This window comes from Pristiophorus japonicus, chromosome 2 (assembly GCF_044704955.1).
Source record: "Pristiophorus japonicus isolate sPriJap1 chromosome 2, sPriJap1.hap1, whole genome shotgun sequence".
NCBI classification, from domain to species: Eukaryota; Metazoa; Chordata; class Chondrichthyes; family Pristiophoridae; genus Pristiophorus; species Pristiophorus japonicus.
The window spans coordinates 76,579,901-76,605,940 of record NC_091978.1 but is presented as its reverse complement, the minus strand read 5'-3'; positions in this window follow the sequence as shown (position 1 = coordinate 76,605,940).

The window sequence follows — 26,040 nt, the reverse complement described above, 5'->3', positions numbered from 1 at the left end:
GGCATTGTGCTGATGAAGGCCATTGCCCAGTCACACGTTTGGTGGCCTGGAATTGATTCAGACCTGGAACACTGTGTTCGCAGGTGCACGACGTGTGCCCAGCTGGGTAATGCCCCCAGGGAGGCCCCGTTCAGCCTGTGGCCCTGGCCCACCAGGCCATGGTCACACATTCATGTTGACTTCGCGGGCCCGTTCATGGGTAAGATGTTTCTTATTGTGGTTGATGCGTATTCAAAATGGATCGAGTGCATCATTCTGAATTCATGCACATCATCCACCACGATCTTTGCAACCCATGGCTTGCCGGACATCCTAGTTCGTGATAATGGCCCATGTTTCACAAGCTACAAATTCCGAGAGTTTATGTCGTGCAATGGCATCAACCACGTCAGGACGGCACCGTTCAAGCTGGCCTCCAATGGCCAGGCGGAACGTGCAGTCCAAATCATTAAGCAAGGTATGCTCAGGATTCAAGGACCCTCCCTATAATGCCGCCTATCGCGTCTCCTGCTGGCCTATAGATCCCGACCGCACTCACTCACGGGGGTCCCGACCGCAGAGCTATTAATGAAACGGACACTCAAAACTTGGTTGTCCCTCATTCACCCAGTCCTGACCGACATAGTTGAGGGCAAGCGCAAGTCACAAAATGAGTACCATGACCGTAATTCGAGGGGGAGATGTATAGAAATAAATGATCCTGCATTCGTCCTCAATCACGCCATGGGGCCCAAATGGCTTGAGGGCACTGTAATTGTCAAAGAGGGGAATAGGGTCATCGTGGTAAAACTTAACAATGGTCAGATATGCCGTAAGCATCTGGACCAAGTAAAAAAAAGGTTCAGCATCGACACGGAGGAACCTGAAGAAGACCATGAGATGGAGCTCACAACACCGCTAGTGAACGAGCAACAAGAGCAATCAGAAGAATGCACAGTCCCTGCGGTCAGCCCGGACAGGCCGGAATCACCACAGGTGACAGACACTCACGTCAGTGCCCAACAACCAGAGCCCCAACTGCGGCGCTCCACGAGGGAGCTTAGACCACCTGAAAGACTAAACCTATGATCCCAATAAGACTTTGCGGGGGGGGGCGGGGGGAGGTGATGTCATGTATGTAACCGCAATGTAACACCACTGTATTACTGTATACACTCAACCTAGATGCACACCTTGACCACAAGGGGTGAACTTGTGGGAGACACTCCTTACCTGATCACACAGGTATAAAAAGGGAGGTCCCACGCAGGGTCATCGTCTTTGGAGTCCTGTGAATAAAGAGTTAAGGTCACAGAGTGACCTTGTCCCCAGAATGTGCCTCGTGTGGTTTCATACCGTAGAGTAAGGATTTTACACCCACCAGTGACTTTTTCCCTTTATTATTCCTTATTTCTACCCAAACTAATTTAGCATCCTGATCCTCTGAGCCAATATCATTTCTCACTAACACACAGAACCCATTCTTTATTAACAGTGCTACCCCACCTCCTTTTCCTTTCTGTCTGTCCTTCCGAATTGTTAAATACCCCTGAATATTTAGTTCCCAGTCCTGGTCACCTTGCAACCACATCTCTGTAATCGCTATCAGCTCATACCCATTTGTTTCTATTTATGCTGTCAACTCATGTACAGGGAATTCTCGTTTATCCGGATCGCTCAGGGATTCGGCAATTCCTGGTAAATGAATTTTCCGTTAGTGCGCGTTTCCATTTTAAAGTTAAAACTTTGATGAATAAATACAATCAGCTACAAACAGTAACAAGGCCGTTAAGTGTACAAAAGAAGGACATTACCAGCATGCATGTACTTCCGCCGGACTGTAATCGCGGAGGGACAAATGCTGCAGGTGGCCTTGAGGAGGAGATTGTCTCACTCCGGGGTTCCAGAGTGCGTTCTCTGGGCTGAGTTCTGTGCCTGGAACCCGTTGCCAGCACTGCCTCCGTTCCCAACGTCAGCGGTGGCCGCAGTACGCACACACACACACCAGCAAAGCAAGGACAGAGGAGCGATTTTGCACTAGAAGGATCTACAACAGGTGGGTGATTTGCTCTTCCAGGTTACCGTTCAGATGGCAAAGTAGAAAATGAAACCTACTCATTGGTTAAAATGAACTCCATGCTAATCAAAACAGCCGGTGAGAAATGGCGACGCAATATATTTAAAATTCCGTTACAGCGGGTTTTTCGTTAGATCCGTATACGGATAAACAAGTGTTACCTGTATTTTGTTACAAATGCCACGTGCATCTAGACAAAAAGCATTTAAATTTGTTTTTCTACCATTTTTTACCCCTTGTTTTCTCTGTCCTTCAAATTCATTTTCTACATTTTTACTTTCCAATTCCAGCTTTACTCCCCTCCCTACTGACTCTATTCTCAAGTTCCCATCCCCCTGAGGAGAAATTTCTTCTATCAGAGGGTTGTAAATTATGGAATTCTATGTCACAGAGAGCTATAGAGACTGGGTCATTAAATATTTTTAAGACGGAGATAGACAGATATTTGAGCGATAAGGGAATAACGGGTTATGGGGAGTGAGCAGGGAAGTGGAGCTGAGTCCATGATCAGATCAGCCATGATCCTATTGAATGGCAGAGCAGGCTCGAGGGGCCAAACGGCCTACACCTATTCCTATTTCTTATGTTCTTATGTTCTTATGTAATCCCGTGATTTAAGACATTTTATTACTGATTTATAAGAATTTACAAAATGTGAGCGAATTGTTTTTTCTAAAAATGGCTGGGGCATAAAATCTACCATTCTCCAGACTCTAAAGAGTTAAGACTATGTCAGCCAGCAAAAGTAGTTTGTGAAAAATATTTTGGCCGAAAACGCAGCTGGATTTGTGAGCTCAGCAGACTGGGATTCCAGAAGCCCATTTTCTCAATATTCAAGCAGTCTTAATAAAAATTCAATACTCAACCCATAGGGTTTCACTTCAGAGCTGAACCAATGGTCTCCTTTGCCATTAGCATTCCTCACTTGAATACCGCTGCCCTGAAATATTCAAATGACTCATTACCTTATCATCAGGACAAGAAAATACTAATGGCAGAATCATCATACTCTATTTCCAAGTTACAGGATGCAGATTTTTGTCTGATTTTCCCACATTGTGGGGTAAAAAAAATCTTTGCATTTTGCCAAATTTCTGAGTGAGAAATCGATGTTCCCCTTACCAATTTTGTGATGTGAAATTCCGTGCCAGACAAAAAATGTCCAGCACCATACTGCTTAAAGCACACATTAGGATAGATGAGTTGACGGCACAAATAGAATTAGGATAGATGAGTTGACGGCATAAATAAAAATAAATGGGTATGATCTGATAACCATTACAGAGATGTGGTTGTATGGTGACTGGGAACTGAAAATTCAGAGGTATTTAACATTTTGGAAGGATAGGCTGAAAGGAAAAAGAGGTGGGGTAGCGCTGTTAATAAAGGATGAGATCAGTGCAGTAGTGAGAAAAGATATTGGCTCAAAAGATCAAGATGTTGGGCTCAAGTTTCGGCCAGAGTTGCTCCAACTTTTTTGGAGCAACTAGTTTAGAATGGAGCATCTTAGAAATTGCAATTCTCGGCATTTAGTTTGCTCCAGTTCTAGTCAGTTAGAATAGTTCCGTTTTAGAACAGATTTTTTTTTCAAAAGGGGGCGTGTCCAGCCACTTACGCCTGTTTTACAAATTTAGGCAGCGAAAACTTACTCCAAACTAACTTAGAATGGAGTAAGTGTAGATTTTTGTACGCTCAGAAAAACCTTGCCTACACTTATAAATCAGGCGTAGGGAACGAGAGATGAGGGGGGGGCGGAAGAGGGGTTTACAAACATTAAACACTTCACTTTTACAAATAAAGAGCCATCTTCAATAATAAATGATAAATAAATCAATAAACCAACCGATAAATCAATCCAAAAAAAAATCAATCAATAAATAAATAATAAAGTTTCTACTCACCGACTGCAGCACCGGGAGCCCTCCAACAGCATGCTGGGACGGGACCGCCCCCTCTCCCTCCCAGTGTCTCTCTCTCTGTCAGTGTCTCTCTCTCTGCCTCTGTCAGTGTCTCTCTCAGTGTCTCTCTGTGTTTCTGACGGAGAGGGAGAGGAGGGAGGAGTGGGAGGGAAGAGGAGGGGAAGAGGGGAGGGGAGGAGGAAGGAGGGGGGGAGGGAGGGGGAGAGAGGGAGAGAGAGGGAGGAGAGAGGGGGGAGGAGTGGGGAGAGGGGGGAGTGAGGGGAGGGGGGAGGGAGGGGGAGAGGAGGGAGGGAGGGTAGAGAGGGGGGAGGGAGGGAGAGGAGGGGGAGGGAGGGTAGAGAGGGGGGAGGGAGGGAGAGGAGGGGGATGGGAGGGTAGAGAGGGGGGAAGGAGGGAGAGGAGGGGGATGGAGGGAGGAGAGGAGAGGAGAGGGGGAGAGGAGAGTAGGGGGAGAGGGGGAGAGGAGAGTAGGGGGAGAGGGGGAGAGGAGAGTAGGGGAGAGGGGGGAGAGGAGAGGGGGGTAAGAGGAGGAGGAGGCTAATTCAAAAAGGAATTAGAATTAGATATAGTCCTTATTACTAGGGGGATCAAGGGGTATGGCGAGAAAGCAGAAATGGGGTACTGAGGTTGCATGTTCAGCCATGAACTCATTGAATGGCGGTGCAGGCTCGAAGGGCCGAATGGCCTACTCCTGCACCTATTTTCTATGTTTCTATGAACGGGCCCCACCAACGAATGGAAGCCGGGCCGCTGAAGACTTCGGGCGGGGCCCGTCCCTAGCAAGATGTCGGGCGGGCGGCTCCGCCGATGACGTGGAGGGAGGGAGGGGGGATGGCTGAATGGGAAGGAGGGAGGGAGGGAGCGGGAGCTGAACGGGGGGTGGGGGGGGGAGCAGGAGCTGAGCAGGAAGGAGGGAGGCCCGAGTCTTTGCCCAGTGAGCCCATTCAGCCAGGGCTCGGGGTGGCGTGCTTCGGGTCCCTCTCATACAGCCTCGGGGATGAGGAGTTACTGCACATGCGCACACACTCTAGTGCGCATGTACAGAGGTCCCAGCACCCCTTGTGCTGTGCCACGCCGAGCACAAAGACATCCTGAGGAGCTTGCAGAATCACAAGGTAAGTTTATGGTGCCGTTTTTATTGCAGAAAATTGACGCACCTTATGGAGGTGCGCCGTTCTTACAGAGGGCGGAAACTTGGGCCCGTAGAATCAGTTTGGGTGGTAATAAGAAATAATAAGGGAAATAAATTCACTGGTGGGAGTAGTCTACAGGCCCCCAACAGTAGCTACACTGTAGGACAGAGTATAAATTAAGAAATAATGGAGGCTTGTAAGAAAGGTACTGCAATAATCATGGGAGATTTTCATCTTCATATAGATTGGATACATCAAATTGGCAAAGATAGCCTTGAGGATGAGTTCATAGAGTGTAGTTTGGATGGTTTCTTTGAACAATATGTTGTGGAACCAAACAGGGTGCAGGCTATTTTAGATCCAGTAATGTGTAATGAGATAGGATTAATTAATGATTTCATAGTAAAGGATCTGCTTGGGAAGAGTGATCATAGCATGTTAGAATTTTAAATTCAATTTGAGGGTGAGAAACTTGAGTCTCAAACTAATGTCCTGAAAATTAAAGGCAATTATAAAGGTATGAAGAGAGAGTTGGCTAAAGTAGACTGGGAAAATAGATTCAAAGGATAGATGGTCAATAAGCAGTGGCAGACATTTAAGGTTATATTCCATAACTCTCAGCAAAGATACATTCCAGTGAGAAAGAAAGACTCTAAGAGAAGGATGAACCATCCATGGCTAACTAAGGAAGTTAAGCATACTATCAAATTGAAAATAAAGGCATACAATGTTGCGAAGATTAGTGATAGGCCAGAGGATTGGGAAATTTTAGAAATCAACAAAGGACAACCAAAAAAAAAATAAAGAGAGAGGAGATAGATTATGAGTGTAAACTAGCAAGAAATATAAAAACAGACAGTAAGAGCTTCTACTGGTATATAAAAAGGAAGAAAGTAGCTAAAGTAAACATTGATCCCTTAGAGGATGAGACTGGGGAATTAATAATGGGAAACAGGGAAACGACAGCGACTTTGAACAAATATTTTGTACTGGTTTTCACGGTAGAAGACACTAAAGAAAAAGTACGAGGCAAACTAATGGGACTAATGGTGGACAAGTTCTCTGGACCTCATGGACTGCATTCTAGGGTCTTAAAAGAAGTGGCTGCAGAGATAGTGGATGCATTTGTTGTCATTGACCCAAATTCCCTGAATTCTAGAGAGGTTTTGCGGATTGGAAAACCGCAAATGCAACACCCCGATTCAAGAAAGGAGGAAGACAGAAATCAAAAAACTATAGACCAGTTAGCCTAACATCTGTCATTGGGAAAATGTTGGAGTCCATTATTAAGGAAGTAGTATCAGGGAATTTAGAAAATCATAATACAATCAAGCAGAGTCAGCATGGTTTTATGAAATGGAAATCATGTTTGACAAATTTGCTAGAGTTCTTTGAGGATGTAACACCAGGCTAGTAGATATAGTGCATTTGGATTTCCAGAAGACATTCGATAAGGTGCCCCATAAAAGGTTACTGCACAAGATAAGAGCTCACGGGGTTGGGGGTAATATATTAGCATGGATAGAGGATTGGCAAACTAACAGAAAACAGAGAGTTGGGATAAATAAGTAATTTTCAGGTTTGCAAACTAACTAGAAGGGGTGCCACAGGGATCGGTGCTGGGGCCTCAACTATTTACAGTTTATATTAATGACTTGGATGAAGGGACCAAGTGTAATGTAACCAAATTTGCTGATGATACAAAGATAGGTGGGAAAGCAAGTTGTGAAGAGGACATAAAAAATATGATGGAATTCTACATTAGGATGGAGAATGAAACAGTTAATTCAGAGACCATGGTCCAGAACTTAAAGAAGGGTAACTTTGAAGGTATGAGGCATGAATTGGCTAGGATAGATTGGCGAATGATACTGAAGGAGTTGACTGTGGATGGGCAATGGCAGACATTTAGAGACTGCATGGATGAACGACAACAATTGTACATCCCTGTCTGGCATAAAAATTAAAAAGGGAAAGTGGCTCAACTGTGGCTATCCAGGGAAATCAGGGATAGTATTAAAGCCAAGGAAGTGGCATACAAATTGGCCAGAAATAGCAGTGAACCCGGGAACTGGGAGAAATTTAGAACTCAGCAGAGGAGGACAAAGGGTTTGATTAGGACAGGGAAAATAGAGTGCGAGAGGAAGCTTGCAGGGAACATTAAGAGGGACTGCAAAAGTTTCTATAGATATGTAAAGAGAAAAAGGTTAGTAAAGACAAACGTAGCTCCCCTGCAGTCAGAATCAGGGGAAGTCATAATGGGGAACAAAGAAATGGCAGACCAATTGAACAAGTACTTTGGTTCAGTATTCACTAAGGAGGACACAAACAACCTTCCGGATATAAAAGGGGTCAGAGGGTCTAGAAAGAAGGAGGAACTGAGGGAAGTCTTTATTAGTCGGGAAATTGTGTTGGGGAAATTGATGGGATTGAAGGCCGATAAATCCCCAGGGCCTGATGGAGTGCATCCCAGAGTACTTAAGGAGGTGGCCTTGGAAATAGCGGATGCATTGACAGTAATTTTCCAACATTCCATTGACTCTGGATCAGTTCCTATGGAGTGGAGGGTAGCCAATGTAACCCCACTTTTTAAAAAAGGAGGGAGAGAGAAAACAGGGAATTATAGACCGGTCAGCCTGACCTCAGTAGTGGGTAAAATGATGGAATCAATTATTAAGGATGTCATAGCAGCGCATTTGGAAAGAGGTGACATGATAGGTCCAAGTCAGCATGGATTTGTGAAAGGGAAATCAAGCTTGACAAATCTTCTGGAATTTTTTGAGGATGTTTCCAGTAGAGTGGACAAGGGAGAACCAGTTGATGTGGTGTATTTGGACTTTCAGAAGGCTTTTGACAAGGTCCCACACAAGAGATTAATGTGCAAAGTTAAAGCACATGGGATTGGGGGTAGTATGCTGACATGGATTGAGAACTGGTTGGCAGACAGGAAGCAAAGAGTAGGAGTAAATGGGGACTTTTCAGAATGACAGGCAGTGACTAGTAGGGTACCGCAAGGTTCTGTGCTGGGGCCCCAGCTGTTTACATTGTACATTAATGATTTAGACGAGGGGATTAAATGTAGTATCACCAAATTTGCGGATGACACTCAGTTGGGTGGCAGTGTGAGTTGTGAGGAGGATGCTATGAGGCTGCAGAGTGACTTGGATAGGTTAGGTGAGTGGGCAAATGCATGGCAGATGAAGTATAATGTGGATAAATGTGAGGTTATTCACTTTGGTGGTAAAAACAGAGAGACAGACTATTATCTGAATGGTGACAGATTAGGAAAAAGGGAGGTGCAATGAGACCTGGGTGTCATGGTACATCAGTCATTGAAGGTTGGCATGCAGGTACAGCAGGCGGTTAAGAAAGCAAATGGCATGTTGGCCTTCATAGCGAGGGGATTTGAGTACAGGGGCAGGGAGGTGTTACTACAGTTGTACAGGGCCTTGGTGAGGCCATACCTGGAGTATTGTATACCATTTTGGTCTCCTAACTTGAGGAAGGACATTCTTGCTATTGAGGGAGTGCAGCGAAGGTTCACCAGACTGATTCCCGGGATGGCGGGTCTGACATATCAAGAAAGATTGGATCGACTGGGCTTGTATTCATTGGAGTTCAGAAGAATGAGAGAGGATCTCATAGAAACATTTAAAATTCTGAAGGGTTTAGACAGGTTAGATGCAGGGAGAATGTTCCCAATGTTGGGGAAGTCCAGACCAGAGGTCACAGTCTAAGGATAAGGGGTAAGCCATTTAGGACCGAGATGAGGAGAAACTTCTTCACCCAGAGAGTGGTGAACCTGTGGAATTCTCTACCACAGAAAGTTGTTGAGGCCAATTCACTAAATATATTCAAAAAGGAGTTAGATGTCGTCCTTACTTCTCGGGGGATCAAGGGGTATGGCGAGAAAGCAGGAATGGGGTACTGAAGTTACATGTTCAGCCATGAACTCATTGAATGGCGGTGCAGGCTCAAAGGGCCGAATGGCCTACTCCTGCACCTATTTTTCTATGTTTCTATGTTTCTAATCAGCAAAGGGATATAGATAGATTAAGTGAGTGGGCAAAAATTTGGCAGATGGAGTATAATGTCGGAATATGTGAGTTATCCACTTTGGTAGGAAGAATAAAAAAGGAAATTATTATTTAAATAGAGTGAGATTACAAAGTTCTGCGGTACAGAGGGATCTGGGGGTCTTTGTATATAAAACACAAAACGTTTGCATGCAGGTACAGAAAGTAATTAGAAAGGCGAAATGGAATGTTGACTTTTATTGCAAGGGGCATGGAGCATAAAAGTAGGGAAGTCTTGCTACAACTGTTGATGAGACCAAATCTTGAGTACTGTGTACAGTTTCGGTCTCCTTACTTAAGGAGGGATATACCTGCATTGGAGGCAATTCAAAGTAGGTTCACTAGGTTGATATCCTGAGATGAAGGGATCGTCTTATGAAGAATGGTTGAGCAGGTTGGGCCTATACTCATTGGAGTTTAGAAGAATGAGAGGTGATCTTATTGAAACATATAAGAATCTGAGGGTGCTCGACAGGGTATATCCTGAGAGGATGTTGCCCCACATGGGAGATTCTAGAGCTAGGGATCATATTTTCAGAATATGCAGTTGCCATTTAAAATGGAGATGAGGGGAAATTTCTTCTCTCAGAGTTGTGAATCTTTGGAATTCTCGACCCCAGAGAGATGTGGAGGCTAGGTCATTGAATACATTTAAGGTTGAGATTGACAGATTTTTGAACGATAGGTTAGTCAAAGGTTACATAGAAACATAGAAACATAGAAAATAGGTGCAGGATTAGGCCTGCACCACCATTCAATATGATCATGGCTGATCATGCAATTTCAGTACCCCATTCCTGCTTTCTCGCCATACCCCTTGATCCCTTTAGCCATAAAGGCCACATCTAACTCCCTTTTGAATATATCTAATGAACTGGCCTCAACAACTTTCTGTGGTAGAGAATTCCACAGGTTCACAACTCTCTGTGTGAAGAAGTTTCTCCTCATCTCGCTCCAAAATGGCTTACCCCTTATCCTTAGACTGCGACCCCTGGTTCTGGACTTCCCCAATATCAGGAATATTCTTCCTGCATCTAACGTGTCCAATCCCATCAGAATTTTATATGTTTCTATGTGAACCTCTCTCATTCTTCTAAATTCCAGTGAATACAGGCCCAGTCGATCCAGTCTTTCTTCATACTTTAGTCCTGCCATCCCGGGAATCAGTCTGGTGAACCTTCGATGCACTCCCTCAATAGCAAGAACGTCCTTCCTCAGATTAGGAGATGGAAACTGTACACAATATTCAAGATGTGGCCTCACCAAGGCCCTGTACAACTGCAGCAAGACCTTCCTGCTCCTATACTCAAATCCTCTCGCTATGAAGGCCAACATATCATTTGCCTTCTTCACCGCCTGCTGTACCTGCATGCCAACTTTCAATAACTGATGTACCATGACACCCAGGTCTCGTTGAACCTCCCCTTTGCCTAATCTGTCACCATTCAGAAAATATTTTGCCTCCCTGTTTTTGCCACCAAAGTGGATAACCTCACATTTATCTACATTATACTGCATCTACCATGCATTTGTCCACTCACCTAACTGTCCAAGTCACCTGCAGCCTCTAAGCATCCTCCTCACAGCTCACACTGCCAACCAGCTTAGTGTCATCTGCAAACTTGGAGATATTACATTCAATTCCTTCATCTAAATCATTAATGTATATTGTAAATAGCTGGGGTCCCAGCACTGAACCTTGCAGTACCCCACTAGTCACTGCCTGTTATTCTGAAAAGGACCCGTTTATTCCCACTCTTTGCTTCCTGTCTACCAACCAGTTCTCTATCCACGTCAATACATTACCCCAATAACATGTGCTTAAATTTTGCACACTAATCTCTTGTGTGGAACCTTGTCAAAAGCCTTTTGAAAGTCCAAATACACCACATCCACTGATTCTCCCTTGTCCACTTTACTAAATACATCCTCAAAAAATTCTAGAAGATTTGTCAAGCATGATTTCCCTTTCATAAATCCATGCTGACTTGGACCGATCCTGTCACTGCTTTCCAAATGCGCTGCTATTACATCTTTAATAATTGATTCCAACATTTGCCCCACTACCGGTGTCTGGCTAACTGGTCTATAATTCTCTGTTTTGTCTCTCCCTCCTTTTTTAAAAAGTGGGGTTACATTAGCTACTCTTCAATCCATAGGAACTGATCCAGAGCCTATAGAATGTTGGAAAATGACCACCAATGCGTCCACTATTTCTATGGCCACTTCCTTAAGTACTCTGGGATGCAGACTATCGGGCCCTGGGGATTTATTGGCTTTCAATCCCATCATTTTCCCTAACACAATTTCCTGACTAATAAGGATATCCTTCAGTTCCTCCTTCTCGCTAGACCATTGGTCCCCTAGTATTTCCGGAAGGTTATTTGTGTCTTCCTTCGTGAAGACAGAACCAAAGTATTTGTTCAATTGGTCTGCCATTTCTTTGTTCCCCATTATAAATTCACCTGATTCTGACTGCAAGGGAGCTACATTTGTATTCAATAATCTTTTTCTCTTCACATATCTATAGAAGCTTTTGCAGTCAGTTGTTATGTTCCCTGCAAGCTTCCTCTCATACTCTATTTTTCCCCTCCTAATTAATCCCTTTGTCCTCCTCTGCTGAATTCTAAATTTCTCCCAATCATCAGGTTTGCTGCTTTTTCTGGCCAATTTATATGCCTCTTCCTTGGATTTAATACTATCCCTAATTTCCCTTGTTAACCACGGTTGAGTCATCTTCCCCGTTATATTTTTATGTTAGACTGGGATGTACAATTGTTGAAGTTCATCCATGTGATCTTTAAATGTCTGCAATGCCTACCCACCGTCAACCCTTTAAGTATCATTTTCCAGTCTATCCTAGCCAATTCATGTCTCATACCTCGTCTCTGAATTAACTGTGAAACTCTCAATCTTAATGAAAAATTCTACTATATTATGGTCACTCTTCCCCAAAGGGCTTTGCACAACAAGATTGCTAATTACTCCTCTCTCATTACACAAGACCCAGTCTAGGATGGCCTGCTCTCTAGTTGGTTCCTCAACATATTGGTCTAGAAAACCTCCTCCACCGTTTTGCTACCAGTTTGGTTAGCCCAATTAATATGTAGATTCAAGTCACCCATGATAACTGCTGTACCTCTATTGCACGTGTACCTAATTTCATGTTTGATGCTATCCCCAACCTCACTATCATTGTTTGGTGGACTGTACACAACTCCCACTAGCGTTTTCTGCCCTTTGGTATTCCGCAGCTCTACCCATACAGATTCCACATCATCCAAGCTAATGTCCTTCCTTACGATTGCGTTAATCTCCTCTTTAACCAGCAACACTACCCCACCTCCTTTTCCTTTCTGTCTATCCTTCCTGAATATTGAATACCTCTAGATGTTGAGTTCCCAGTCTTGGTCACCCTCGAGCCATGTCTCCGTAATTCCAATTACATCATATCCGTTAAAAGCTATCTGCGCACTTAATTCATCCACCTTATTACGAATGCTCCTCGCATTGAGGCACAAAGCCTCCAGGCTTGTTTTTTTAACACTCTTTGTCCTTTTAGAATTATGTTGTAATGTGGCCCTTTTTGATTTTTGCCTTTGATTTCTCTGCCCTGCACTTTTCCTTATCTCCTTTCTATCTTTTGCTTCTGTCCCCATTTTACTTCCCTCTGTCTCCCTGCATAGATTACCATCCCTCTGCCATATTAGTTTAAACCCTCCCCAACAGCACTAGCAAACATTCCCCCCAGGACATTGGTTCCGGTCCTGCCCAGGTGCAGACCGTCCAGTTTGTACTGGTCCCACCTCTCCCACAACCGGTTCCAATGTATCAGGAATTTAAATCCCTCCCCCTTGCACCATTCCTCAAGCCACATATCCATCTTAACTATCCTGCTATTTCTACTCTGACTAGCATGTGGCACTGGTAGCAATGCTGAGATTATTACCTTTGAGGTCCTACTTTTTAATGTAACTCCTATCTCCCTAAATTCAGCTTGTAGGACCTCATCCCATTTTTTACCTATATCGTTGGTACCTATCAGCACCACGACAACTGGCTATTCACCCCCACCTTCAAAATGCCCTGCAGCCGCTCTGAGACATCCTTGACCTTTGCACCAGGGAGGCATCATACCATTCTGGAGTCCCAATTGGGGCCGCAGAAACACCTATTTATTTCCCTTACAATAGAATCCCCTACCATTGTAGCTCTCCCACTCTTTTTCCTGCCCTCCTGTGCAGCAGAGCTACCCATGATGCCATGAACTTGGCTGCTGCTGATGACCCTGATGAGTCATCTCCCCCAACAGTATCCAAGGTGGTGTATCTGTTTTGGAGGGAGATTCCCGCAGGGGACCCCTGCACTACTTTCCTTCCACTGCTATGCCTGATGGTCACCCATTCCCTATCTACCTGAGTAACCTTTACCTGCGGCGTGACCGACTCACTAAATGTGCTATTCACGACATCCTCAGCATCACGGATGCTCCAGAGAGAGTGCACCCACAGCTCCAGTGCCGCAATGCAGTCTGTCAGGAGCTACAGCTGGACACATTTCCTGCACACATTGTAGTCAGGGACACTGGAAGCGTCCCTGACTTCCCACATAGCACAGGAGGAGCATGACACGGGTCAGGGCTCTCCTGCCATGACTTAACCCTTAAATTAACTTAATTTAGCAACAATGCCAAAGGGTATCTACTGATAAGAAAAGAAAAAGAAAAAGAAAAAGATTAAATACTCACCAATCCACCAGCCAATCACTTACACGCTTGGCTGTGACGTCACACTTTGATTTCTTTTACTTCTTTGTTTACTTTCTGCCTCTGCACCAGCTAGCTCCTCAACTGCCGCTGCTCCCAGTCGCTGCTGCTGCCCTTTATCCTCCCGCTCCGCTCTCTCGATGCTGGCTCCTCGACTGCCCGCTGCTCCCAGTCGCTGCCGCCGCCCTTTATCCTCCCGCTCCGCCGGATATGGGCAGTGGGCAGGAAAGTGGAATTGAAGCCAAGATCAGATCAGCCATGATCTTATTCATTGGCAAAGCAGGCTTGAGGGGCCAAATGGCCTACTCCTGCTCCTATTTCTTATGTTCGCATGATCCAGATATGAACGTTGGACTCATTGAAATATGTAAATGGCGTCTTGTGTTTGAATTAAGACCCCTTTTGGAAATTGGTCCCTGGGAGTATTTCTTTCGCTCATTCTTATACCCATCCAGAAAAACATGACACAAACACTTGGGAAGCTGGCTGAAACAGCAATATTTAAAGGGACCCATCTTTGTTAGTCTCTGGAAAATGATTTTTGGTTAATTGGATTTTTTGGTTCCATTATTTGGCTGCTTTGGCATTTTTTGAGAGTACATAGCAGTTGGTTTAGTCTGCAGCTACAGTGTTTAATTTCATTGGATACAGGATAACCGGAAAATATGAAAATGTTGCTGGGATTGCCATTGAGGCTGACACAGCAGCTGTAAATGCAGTCTTCTGTTGTCTAGGCCCTAAGCTCTGGAATTCCCTGCCTAAACCTCAGACCTGTGGGGGTCAAAGAAGATGGCAAAGAAGGCAACGGCCAAGGGGGCATTTCAGCATGCAGGAACAGGACATGAGAACATAAGAACATAAGAAATAGGAGCAGGAGTAGGCCATATGGCCCCTTGAGCCTGCTCCGCCATTTAATATGATCATGGCTGATCCGATCATGGACTCAGCTCCACTTCCCTGCCTGCTCCCATAACACCTTAATCCCTTATCGGTTAAGAAACTGTCTATCTCTATCTTAGCTTTATTCAATGTCCCGGCTTCCACAGTTCTATGAGGCAGCAAATTCCACAGATTTACAACTCTCTGAGAGAAGAAATTTCTCCTCATCTCAGTTATAAATGGGTGGGCCCTTATTCTAAGATTATGCCCCCACGTTCTAGTCTCCCCTATCAGTGGATACATTCTCTCTGCATCCACCTTGTCAAGTCCCCTCATAATCTTATATGTTTTGATAAGATCACCTCTCATTCTTCTGAATTCCAATGAGTAGAGGCCCAACCTTTCCTCATAAGTAAACCCCCTCATCTCCGGAATCAACCTCGTGAACCTTCTTTGAACTGCCTCCAAAGCAAGTGTATCTTTTCATAAATAAGGAAACCAAAACTGTATGCAGTATTCCAGTTGTGGCCTCACCAATATGTTTTGCCTCAACATGACAGAGGCACAGTATATGAGGAGGCTGTTCTTCAGCAGGCAGGTCTGGTGTTGCAGCAGGATTTGCAGCCAAACACCAGAGCGCACACAGCACTGCCTGTGCCTGTGAAGGTCTTTAATTTCTATGCTGCAGGCTCATTTCAGGGAGCATTAGTCAGTTTGCTGTCCACACAGCCACCAAGCAAGTTGTTAAGGATTGACAGTATAAGAAGAATGCATTTTTCATTAAGCCCCTAAAGTTAAAAGCTTGCAGAACTTTGCGGACAATGGCGGTCTTCACATAGGCCGGATTTCAAGATTAACCAACGCGTTGTTTACATTTAATTCTGACCTTTCTCACAAATTCATGGATCCCCGGAGACAAAATTACCTGTAATAAAACCAAAATATATGCATTATAATAGAGCCTAAACACAGTATCCTTAGGGTCCTGTGCTTGCTGACCTACATTGACTCCCAGTTAAGCAAAGCTTCGATTTCAAATTCTCATCCTTGTTTTCAAATCCTTCCATGGCCTCGCCCCTCCCTAGCACTGTAATCTCCTCCAGCCCCACAACCCCCCAAGATGTCTGCGCTCCTCTAATTCTGCCCTCTTGAGCATCCCTGATTTTAATCACTCAAGCATTGGTGGTCGAGTGTTGCCGAGGCCTGAAGCTCTGGAATTTTCTGCCTAAACCACTCCGAATCTCTACTTCTCTTTCCTCCTTCAAGACGCCCCTTAAAACATACCTCTTTGACCAAGCTTTCAGTTAGCTCCCCTAATTTCTCCCTATGTGGCTCGGTGTCAAATCTTTTGTCTCATAATACTCCTGTGAAGCGCCTTGGGACATTTCACTACATTAAAGGCACTATATAAATACAAATTGTTGTTGTTGTTGTTGTCCACAAAATGTCAGATAGGGAGCCTTGGATAGGGATCTCTAAATGTTTAGAGATCCTGATGTCTTGATAAAGGCTGATCAGAACTAATGTAATGTGCATCAAAATCATTGAGTTAGAAAGATATCAAAATGGTGAACATGAGGTTAGACGATGAAGCAGAAGGAAGAGATCTAGAAAGTTAAACTATACGCCTGTAACGTGTGATCTTCTCCAGGAAAGCATTGACTGCATGTTGTCTGTGAGTATATCTTCGTGAAGCCCTTAATAAACGTGCGAGTCTTTGACTCGACATCTAGAACTCATTCCCCTTGGAACATAGACATAGGACTGCAGCCTCCATCAATATTATTACAAAAATATATTCCAACAAGATGTCGGATACCCTCTTCGCAAGGAGACATCAATTCATCACTTCCCGATTCCGACTGCTGATCAGGAGGAGAGAGCTCTCGGATTTGCGCGCATTGCCGGATTTCCCCAGGTGCAAGGTCCCTTTGACTGCGCATTGTCCCCTTAAAGAGCCAGCCATGTTGTATAGGGGGAAGGGCTTCCAGTCCCTGAATGTTCAGCTGGCCTGCGACCACAAGCAATGAATAATGAAGGTCTGTGCCTGTATTCCTTTTTTTTTTAAATTCATTCACATGATGTAGATGTCGCCATCAAGGCCAGCATTTATTGCCCATCCCTAATTGCCCTTGGGAAGGTGGTGGGGAGCAGTTAAATATAACTGAGTGGTTTGCTAGGCCATTTCAGACGACAGTTAAGAGTCAATCACATTGCTGTGAGACTGGAGTCACATATAGTCCTGACTGGTAAGGACAGCAGATGGGTTTTTACAACAATCCAGTAGTTTCGTGGTCACCATTACTGATACTACCTTTTTATTCCATTATATTTACTTAACTGAATTTAAATTCCACAGCTGCCATGATGGAATTTTAACTCGTTACCGAATCATTAGTCCAGGTCTCCGAACTACTAGTCTGGTAATACAACCACTATGCTACCATACCTCCTGGCAAGCGTTATGATGCCCTCATCCTGCTCCAGTCCGCAATAACCTCTGTCTTTGATTCAGACCAGTGGGTATCAAGCTGGCACCTTGCTTCCCTACATCTAGTTTATGACTCCTGTCAGAAACCCGAGCACAGACGCGGAGCATCGATACAATGAGAGCCACAGTCAAAACAAAGCTCTCGTTAATCAAACCATAGGCGTCTGTTGGAATGTGTTTTTGTAACAATATAGATAGAGGCTGCGGTCCTCGTCTGTATACCAGAAATAAGGGTTCTGGATGCAGGAGTCAAACACTTGCAGGTTTATTAAGGGTTAAATGAACATACGTATTCACAGCCAACATCAAGATTACAAGGGGTGCTTTGCTGTAGAAGAACACACATTACAGCCAGTTGAGCTCAACCTTCTCTCTTCTCTCGAGGTAGAAGCCTGCTGATCATCGACTGAGGGTACTTGAGCAACCCTGGGCCTTGAGGGCCCGGCTGCAGCCTGCTATGTCTCAGCACAGTCCTGGGCAGTCTGGTCTAGCTGTATGGTTGTATGGAACCAACAAAGGCACTGGGTCAGAGGCTGGCAGGGGAGCAAAAAGCTTGATCAAACTCAGAGCGTTGAGTTGTAAAGTATTTAAATTGCAGTATGGTTTACAGCTGCTCAGTGATACAAAGAAACCATCTTTCTGTCAGATTCACATTTGTGCAACACAATTTAACTTCATTCAGTCATCAGTTGGTTTTTAATGAGGAACAAAGGTCTGACATCGGGTGGATGAATAATCCAAATTTAAAACAGTAACTAATTGTTGCATTCCTCAGAGACTGTTATATTTATAAATGAGCAGCAAACACTGCAAACATTGTTACAAAGCCATGTATTCATGTTATTATGCAGATCATTTAACTTGTACCATATAATCTTGTAACTAAGAGACTGAAATGAAACTGAATGCACAGTAACTCCACAAGGGAGTGAACCCCCAGGTTACTTGTGGCTATTTCATGGACCAGTGCTTACTTTATTACTCAATAAGAATGATCTCTGATATGTCCTTACTATACAGTATAAATGCACACGAGGCCCATACTTGAGAGACTGGCCGCATTGTCCATTGCGATGGCATGAATCGCCGTTCAGCTCGCCATTTTCTCTGTTGAATTTCCCCTTTGGGTTCGACTACATGCTGGGGCATGTCCGATTGCCCTTGTCTGCTTAGAGAACTGTGTGCCGCGTTAACAATGTTGACTCCCTGGTCGTTTGCCGCATTTGAGCCAAGATTTTTGTCATACATCATTCTGGTCTCTTCCTCCCCTGAGATGAATGTCTGAGCTATCAGAGCCGCCGCTTCCAAGGTCAAGTCTTTGGTCTCAATCAGTTTCCTGAAAACCCCAGCGTGCTCGATGCCCTCAATAAAAAAGTCTTGCAGCATCTCCGCTCTGCATGCATCTGGGAATTTACATAGGCTCGCCAGTCACCAGAGATCTGCCATGAAGTCTGGAACGCTTTGCCCTTCTCACCGCCGGTGCGTGTAAAACCGGTGCCTCGTCATGTGCATGCTGCTCGCCAGTTTAAGGTGTTCCCCGATCAACTTACTGAGTTCTTCGAACGTCTTATCCGCCGGCTTCTCTGGCGCTAGAAGGTCCTTCATCAGGGAGTACGTTCTGGATCCACAAACCGTCAGGAGATGAGCCCTGCGTTTGTCGGCCGAATCCTGTCCCAACCATTCCTTGGTGACAAAACTTTGCTGTAGTCTCTCAATAAAGTCATCCCAATCATCACCAACACAGTACCTCTCTTCTGTGCTGCTAGTGGCCATGCTCGCGTGGTTTAAATCCCAGTTTCTCATCGCCAATGATATGTCCTTACTATACAGTATAAATGCACACGAGGCCCATACTTGAGAGAAGGTCACTCTGTGACCAATTACCTTTATTACCAAGAGCTCAAGTGATGAAGGTGGGTGGAGCTTCCCCTTTTATACCTGAAAGTCCAGGTTAGGAGTGTCTCCCACAAGTTCGTCCCTTGTGGTCAATGTTCTCAAGGTGTCCAACTTCGGTCAGCTTATACATGGGTTACAATGATGGTTGAATACATGACATCACCTCCCCTCCAAAGTCTTATTGAGATTACAGGTTAAGTCTCTCTGGTGATTTACGCTCCCTTGTAGAGCGCCTGAATTGGGGCTCCGGTTGTTGGGCGCTGGCCTGAGTGTCTGCTGTTTGCGGTGCCTCAGGCCTGTCTGGACTGCCCAGTGACTGGGCTCTCTTCCACTTGGTTCCAGTATTCGGTCACCTGTGGTGGAGTAAATTCTATGTTGTGTTCTTCCGCTGGTTCTTCTGCAGGGTTGCTGAACCTCCTTTTAGTTTGATCCACGTGTTTGCGGCAGGTTTGTTCATTGGTAAGTTTAACTACCAAAACCCTATTCTCCTCTTTGGCAATCACAGTGCCTGCAAGCCATTTGGGCCCTGCAACATAATTAAGTACAAAAACAGGGTCATTGACATCAATACATCGCGCCCTCACATTCCTGTCATGGTAGTCACATTGTCTCTGGCGCCTGCTCTCAACAATTTCTTTCATAGTAGGGTGTATAAGGGTTAACTTCGTTTTGAGCATCCTTTTCATTAGCAGCTCTGCGGGTGAAACCCCTGTGAGTGAGTGTGGTCTGGATTTATTGGCCAACAGGAGGTGTGTTAAGCGGCTTTGTAGGGAACCCCCTTGGATTCTCAGCATCCCCTGTTTGATTATCTGCACTGCTCGTTCTGCTTGGCCATTTGAGGCCGGCTTGAACGGTGCCATTCTGACATGGTTGATTCCATTGCCTGCCATGAATACCTGGAATTCAGTGCTTGTGAAGCTCGGGCCATTGTCGCTGGCCAAGACATCTGGTAGACCGTGGGCGGCGCACAATGCCCGTAGACTTCCTACCGTGGCAGAGGATGTGCTTGAATTTAAAATGGCACACTTAATCCATTTGGAATAGGCGTCTACGACAACCAAAAACATTTTTCCCATGAAAGGACCTGCGTAGTCCATATGGATGTGTGACTATGGCTTGGCAGGCCAGGACCAGGGGCTAAGGGAGGCTTCCCTGGGTGCATTGCCCAGCTGAGCACACGTGTTGCACAGAGTTCCAGGTCTGCATCTATCCCTGGCTACCAAACGTGTGACCTGGCAATTGCCTTCATCATGACAATGCCCGGGTGCTCATTGTGAAGTTCTCTGATAAACACCTTTCTGCCCATCTGGGGCATGACTACTCGGTTTCCCCACAGTATGCAATCAGCCTGAATCGAGAGTACATCCTTGCGCTTATGAAACGGTTTAAATTCCTCAGGGCATGCCCCGTACGTGGCTGCCCAGTCCCCATTCAGGACACATTTCTTAACTAAAGACAGTAGCGGGTCTTTATTTGTCCAGACTTTAATCTGACGGGCTGTCACAGGTGAGCCTTTGCTTTCAAAAGCTTCAACAGCCATGACCATCTCAGCATCATGCTCAGTTGTCCCCTCAGTGGTGGCTAGTGCGAGCCTGCTGAGTGCATCGGCGCAGTTTTCAGTGCCTGGTCTGTGCCGAATTGTGTAGTCATAGGCAGCTAACGTAAGTGCCCACCTCAGTATGCGGGCCGATGCATTCGCATTTATGGCCTTCTTGTCAGCCAAAAGGGACGTTAGGAGTTTGTGATCTGTCTCCAGCTCAAAGTTCCTGCCAAACAGGTACTGGTGCATTTTTTTTACTGCATATACACATGCTCGCGCTTCCTTTTCTACCATCCCGTAGCCCCTTTCTGCCTAGGACAGACTTCTGGAGGCATAGGCTACCAGCTGTAACTGACCATTGGCATTCAAATGCTGCAACACACACCCGACACCATAGGACGACGCATCGCACGTTAAAACAAGCTTCTTACATGGGTCATAAAACGTTAGCAGTTTGTTGGAGCATAACAAATTGCATGCTCCATCAAAAGCCCTTTCCTGGCTGTCCCCCCAGACCCAATCGCGGCCTTTGCATAGGAGCACATATAGAGGTTCTAACAGCGTGCTCAACTTGGGAAGAAAGTTACCAAAATAGTTCAGGAGCCCCAGGAACGAATGCAGCTCCATCGTGTTAGGGGTCTTTGGATCACTGCCGTTTTGGACGCAGTATGTCTGATCCCGTCTGCTGCTATCCTCCTCCCCAGGAATTCAACCTCTGGAGCTAAGAAGACGCACTTCGCCTTTTTCGCATTCTATCTTTTCCTGCATCACGTACGACACTGCTCTGGCCTTGTGGTGTACTGGCCTGGTGTCCGGGTTTATGTGAATCACTACCTTGGCCCCCATGAAAGTGCCGATGCTGGGTTGAAATAATGAGTCAAATTTGTCCAGGATCTGTGAGCATGATACTCGCTCCACAGAAGAAATTGCATTGACATTGCCCCATTTCCAGTTCATGACAGCAAGCCAACTCCTCCCCAGTAGTGCGGGACCATCCCCCGGGACAATCCAGAGTGGCAACCTGTTCTCTGAATCTTTGTGGGTCACGACTACCATGGCGCTGCCTAGCACCAGAATGATCTCCTTTGTATATGTCCGCAGCTGTGCATCAATCGGCAATAATTTTGGCCTCCTGGCCTTGGACACCCACAACTTTTTGAACTGTTTGATACTCATCAGGGACTGGCTGGCCCCTGTGTCTAGCTCCATTGATACTGGGATGCCATTGAGGAGCACTTTCATCATTATGGGTGGCGTCCTGGTATATGAATTGTATATGTGCTCCACATGAACTCGCTGAACTTCAGCTTCCAGCGATTTCCCCCAGTATTCATTTGGCCTCGTAGGGCTTACATCGGACCCGTCCTCCTCGTACATCAACCTGGCTGCAGGCTTCCTGCACATACGCGCCAAGTGACCGCTGACATTGCAGTTTCTGCAGGTATATTGCTGATACCTGCAAGCTCTGGCTGGGTGTTTGCCTCCACACCTCCAGCTTGTTGGAAACAAAAGGTCCATTACCAGTCGATCGTCTCTGACTGTCTCTGTAACTGTCCTTAAGCGCACCATTAACAGGTGTTGATGGCCCCATTACTGGCCGCATTGTTCATTGCGATGGCATGAATCGCCGTTCAGCTTGCCATTGTCTCTGTTGAATTCCTGCTTTGGGTTCGACTACATGCTGGGGCATGTCCGATTGCCCTTGTCTGCCTAGAGAATTGTGTGCCGCATTAACAATGTTGACTCCCTGGTCGTTTGCCGCATTTGAGCCAAGATTTTTGTCATAGGTTATTCTGGCCTCTTCCTCCCCTGAGATAAATAGATAAATGTCTGAGCTATCAGAGCCGCCGTTCCCAAGGTCAAGTCTTTGGTCGCAATCAGTTTCCTGAAAACCCCAGCGTGCTCGATGCCCTCAATAAAAAAAGTCTTGCAGCATCTCCGCTCTGCATGCATCTGGGAATTTACATAGGCTCGCCAGTCGCCAGAGATCTGCCACAAAGTCTGGAACGCTATGTCCTTCTCACCGCCGGTGCGGGTAAAACCGGTGCCTCGCCATGCGCATGCTGCTCGCCGGTTTAAGGTGTTCCCCGGTCAACTTACTGAGCTCTTCGAATGTCTTGTCCGCCGGCTTCTCTGGCGCTAGAAGGTCCTTCATCAGGAAGTACGTTCTGGATCCACAAACCGTCAGGAGATGAGCCCTGTGTTTGTTGGCCGAATCCTGTCCCAACTATTCCTTAGTGACAAAACTTTGCTGTTGTCTCTCAATAAAATCGTCCCAATCATCAACACAGTACCTCTCTTCTGTGCTGCTAGTGGCCATGCTCGTGTGGTTTAAATCCCAGTTTCTTGTCGCCAATGATATGTCCTTACTATACAGTATAAATGCACACGAGGCCCATATTTGAGAGATGGTGACTCTGTGACCAGTTACCTTTATTACCAAGACCTCAAGTGATGAAGGTGGGTGGAGCTTCCCCTTTTATACCTGAAAGTCCAGGTTAGGAGTGTCTCCCACAAGTTTGCCCCTTGTGGTCAATGTTCTCAAGGTGTACAACTTAGGTCAGCTTATACTTGGGTTACAAGTGTCAGGCTGCATTGTTTCAATATATCAAGTGTAAAAAGCTTTGGTCCTGATATTTACAGGCAGGCGGGGAGGTGTGGGGGAGCACGGTAGTGTTGGAGGTGGGACGGACACGGCCGGGGTCACGGATCTCTTAGCAAACTTAACGGCAGCACCTCATGATAAATTTTGTCTTCCATTTCCTGCCTGGCAGCAAGCCAAATCGACAGCCTGGCCAGCTAGCAGGCAGCGGCAAGAGGCCGTAGCTGGTGAACCTTGGAGACGGTCCCCAGCGATCGCGGGGCAAGCCGGAGATCGGGGGTTGGGGGGAGTGCATGTTGATCACGGGGTAGGCTGGAGATCGATGGTTGGGGAGGAGGTTACCAATCAGTGCGGGGGGAACCAGAGGCGATGATTAGCTGCAAGTCGAAGATTTGCTTGAGGGGCCAGGGGCAGCACTCCTGGCCCACACGAAGTGCTGGAAAAAACACTAACCTTCTAGAGCCAGCAGCTCTCATGTCCCTTTCGCTGTTGGGTTTCCCATATCCTTGGAAACCTGGCTGGCACTTGTTAAATTTAAATCAGGCTCCGAATTGCCTCCCCAGGATGGGCGGATGCACATCTCTCAACCCACCGTTGTAAAAATAGCAACGGGTGGATACACAGTGAGGAATGGACGCATTCCCAGTTTTTTAGAATTTAACCCCCTCCTGCCCATCATGGGTGGGGGTTAATAGCAACCCCATTATCTTTCCTGTAGCATTACAATACGGTAAAAACAAGAACTCTGATTTTCTTTCAGCAGGCTAAATGAATGCCAACGTTAGCACAATAGGAAGAGTAAGATGTTGTGAGCATAAGTAAGATACGGATTGCAAAGGCATTCATAAACATTAACAACAACAACAACAACTTGTATTTGTATAGTGCCTTTAACGTAGTACAACGTCCCAAGGCACTTCACAGGAGTGTTATAAGACAAAACAAATAAATTTAACGGTGTAGCAAATACTGTGAAATTCCCTGAGCGAAATGTAATTGATTTATAACTGAAAATTTCCAATCCATTATCATGAATAAATCGAATAATGCAATATTTTAAAGCAGCTTTACATCAGGCACAAGTTAATGTCCAACTCAGAGGGTAGGCATTAATACTGCTCGTCCATGTGAAGCTGTTATCTGCAAAGTTAATGATATGTCCTCTTTGTCTCCACACACACACACACACAAACAGCCCCCTGGAGATAAAAAGGAAATATGCCAGAAATGTGGGGTAATGTCAGAAAATGTCAGAAATACACAGTAGATTCAAAAGATCAAAAAATGCGTTAATATTTCCAGTGGCGACCTTTAATCCAGGACACTGAGTCGTACAAAGCAGAAGGCCACAGGTCTACAATCTGTGTTGTGTAAGTTTAAATCAACCCACTGCACTGGTGATGCAACAATTGAAAGAGGGATCTTGATTTTAACCCTCGAGGGGCAGGAGAGGGTCATGGTTCGTAAAATATCAGGATCAAGCAACCCGACCCCAACCCCACCATTTACACTTTCGAAACCCAAATCATGCCATCGCCGAGAATCCCACTAATGGCAGGCGGGGGCCTAATTAACATTCAAAATTCGCAACCTGATGACATCATTGGCGCCGTGACTTAAACTTACCTTTAAGTTGGGGAAGGCCTGTGTTATCGGCTGCCTGGCAGCACATCCGAAGCAGGAAGTGGCGACTGAATAAGGTAAGTTCTGATTGGCTCTTTTTAGCACTCCTTGTAGGCCTGGAGGAGCAGGGGTGATTCCCCCAGGCATCACAAGGAAGCCCGGAGTTTCTGCCCTCCACACCTCCCATCCCCGATCATGGCCCACAGCCTTCCCCTCCAACTGACTACCGGGGACTGATCCTACGACCCTTCTGCCGCTACTTACCGCTTCTGCCCACAGGCCGCGCAGTCAACCCAGCTGTTGGACAAGAATCTCCCCATCGTGCCCGCGACCCATTTCCTTGGATAAGGCTCATTACAGGTACAGGGCAGGCTCCTGGGGAGTATTCTGCCATGTGGAAGGAGGCAGCCACTGCAAGGGAACCAAAATCGGCGGTGCCAAAGTGGGACATCTGCTGTAGTGACAGAAAGAGCAAGAGGCTGCGGTGAAAGAGGGCAGAAGCACTCCAAAGATTTTTCCAAAAATTTCAAAGAAAGACTCTCCATGAGCCACAACCACTCTAGAGAAGGAGATGGGCACAAAAACTGCAATTCTGTCAAACTTGATTGCCCATTCACTCATCTGCCTTGATCCAGTGTCAAAATATATGAACTGAGGTATCCTGGCAGATTTGTACTCTGCCTAATGCAGCAATCCACTGCTAATTGACTTACTTAGCAGACGTCTCCAGTGGTTCCCTGGAATGAACCAGTGTCAAAAAAAGAAGGGCTGTTTTAATTTTCTCCAGTACTGTGAGGCTTGTCCCTGGTTCTCGATGTGCTCATCAAGTCATAATGTAGGGTGGAACAAAGATATTTTAGGGCTTTAGGAGTGAAACAGAGCCTCCCAGCACATAACTGTAAAGGAATGCTGATGAAGGAGCATTTTGGTCTGTATCCTCAGAGCAAAATGCTCCTTCATCAGCATGTCTTTGGTGGAGGGTATCTGTGCGAGAGTCTGGCTCTCTATTGGTACTGCCTGATTCTCATGGCTTCTAAGGCAGACTCTTGGTCATTTCCCT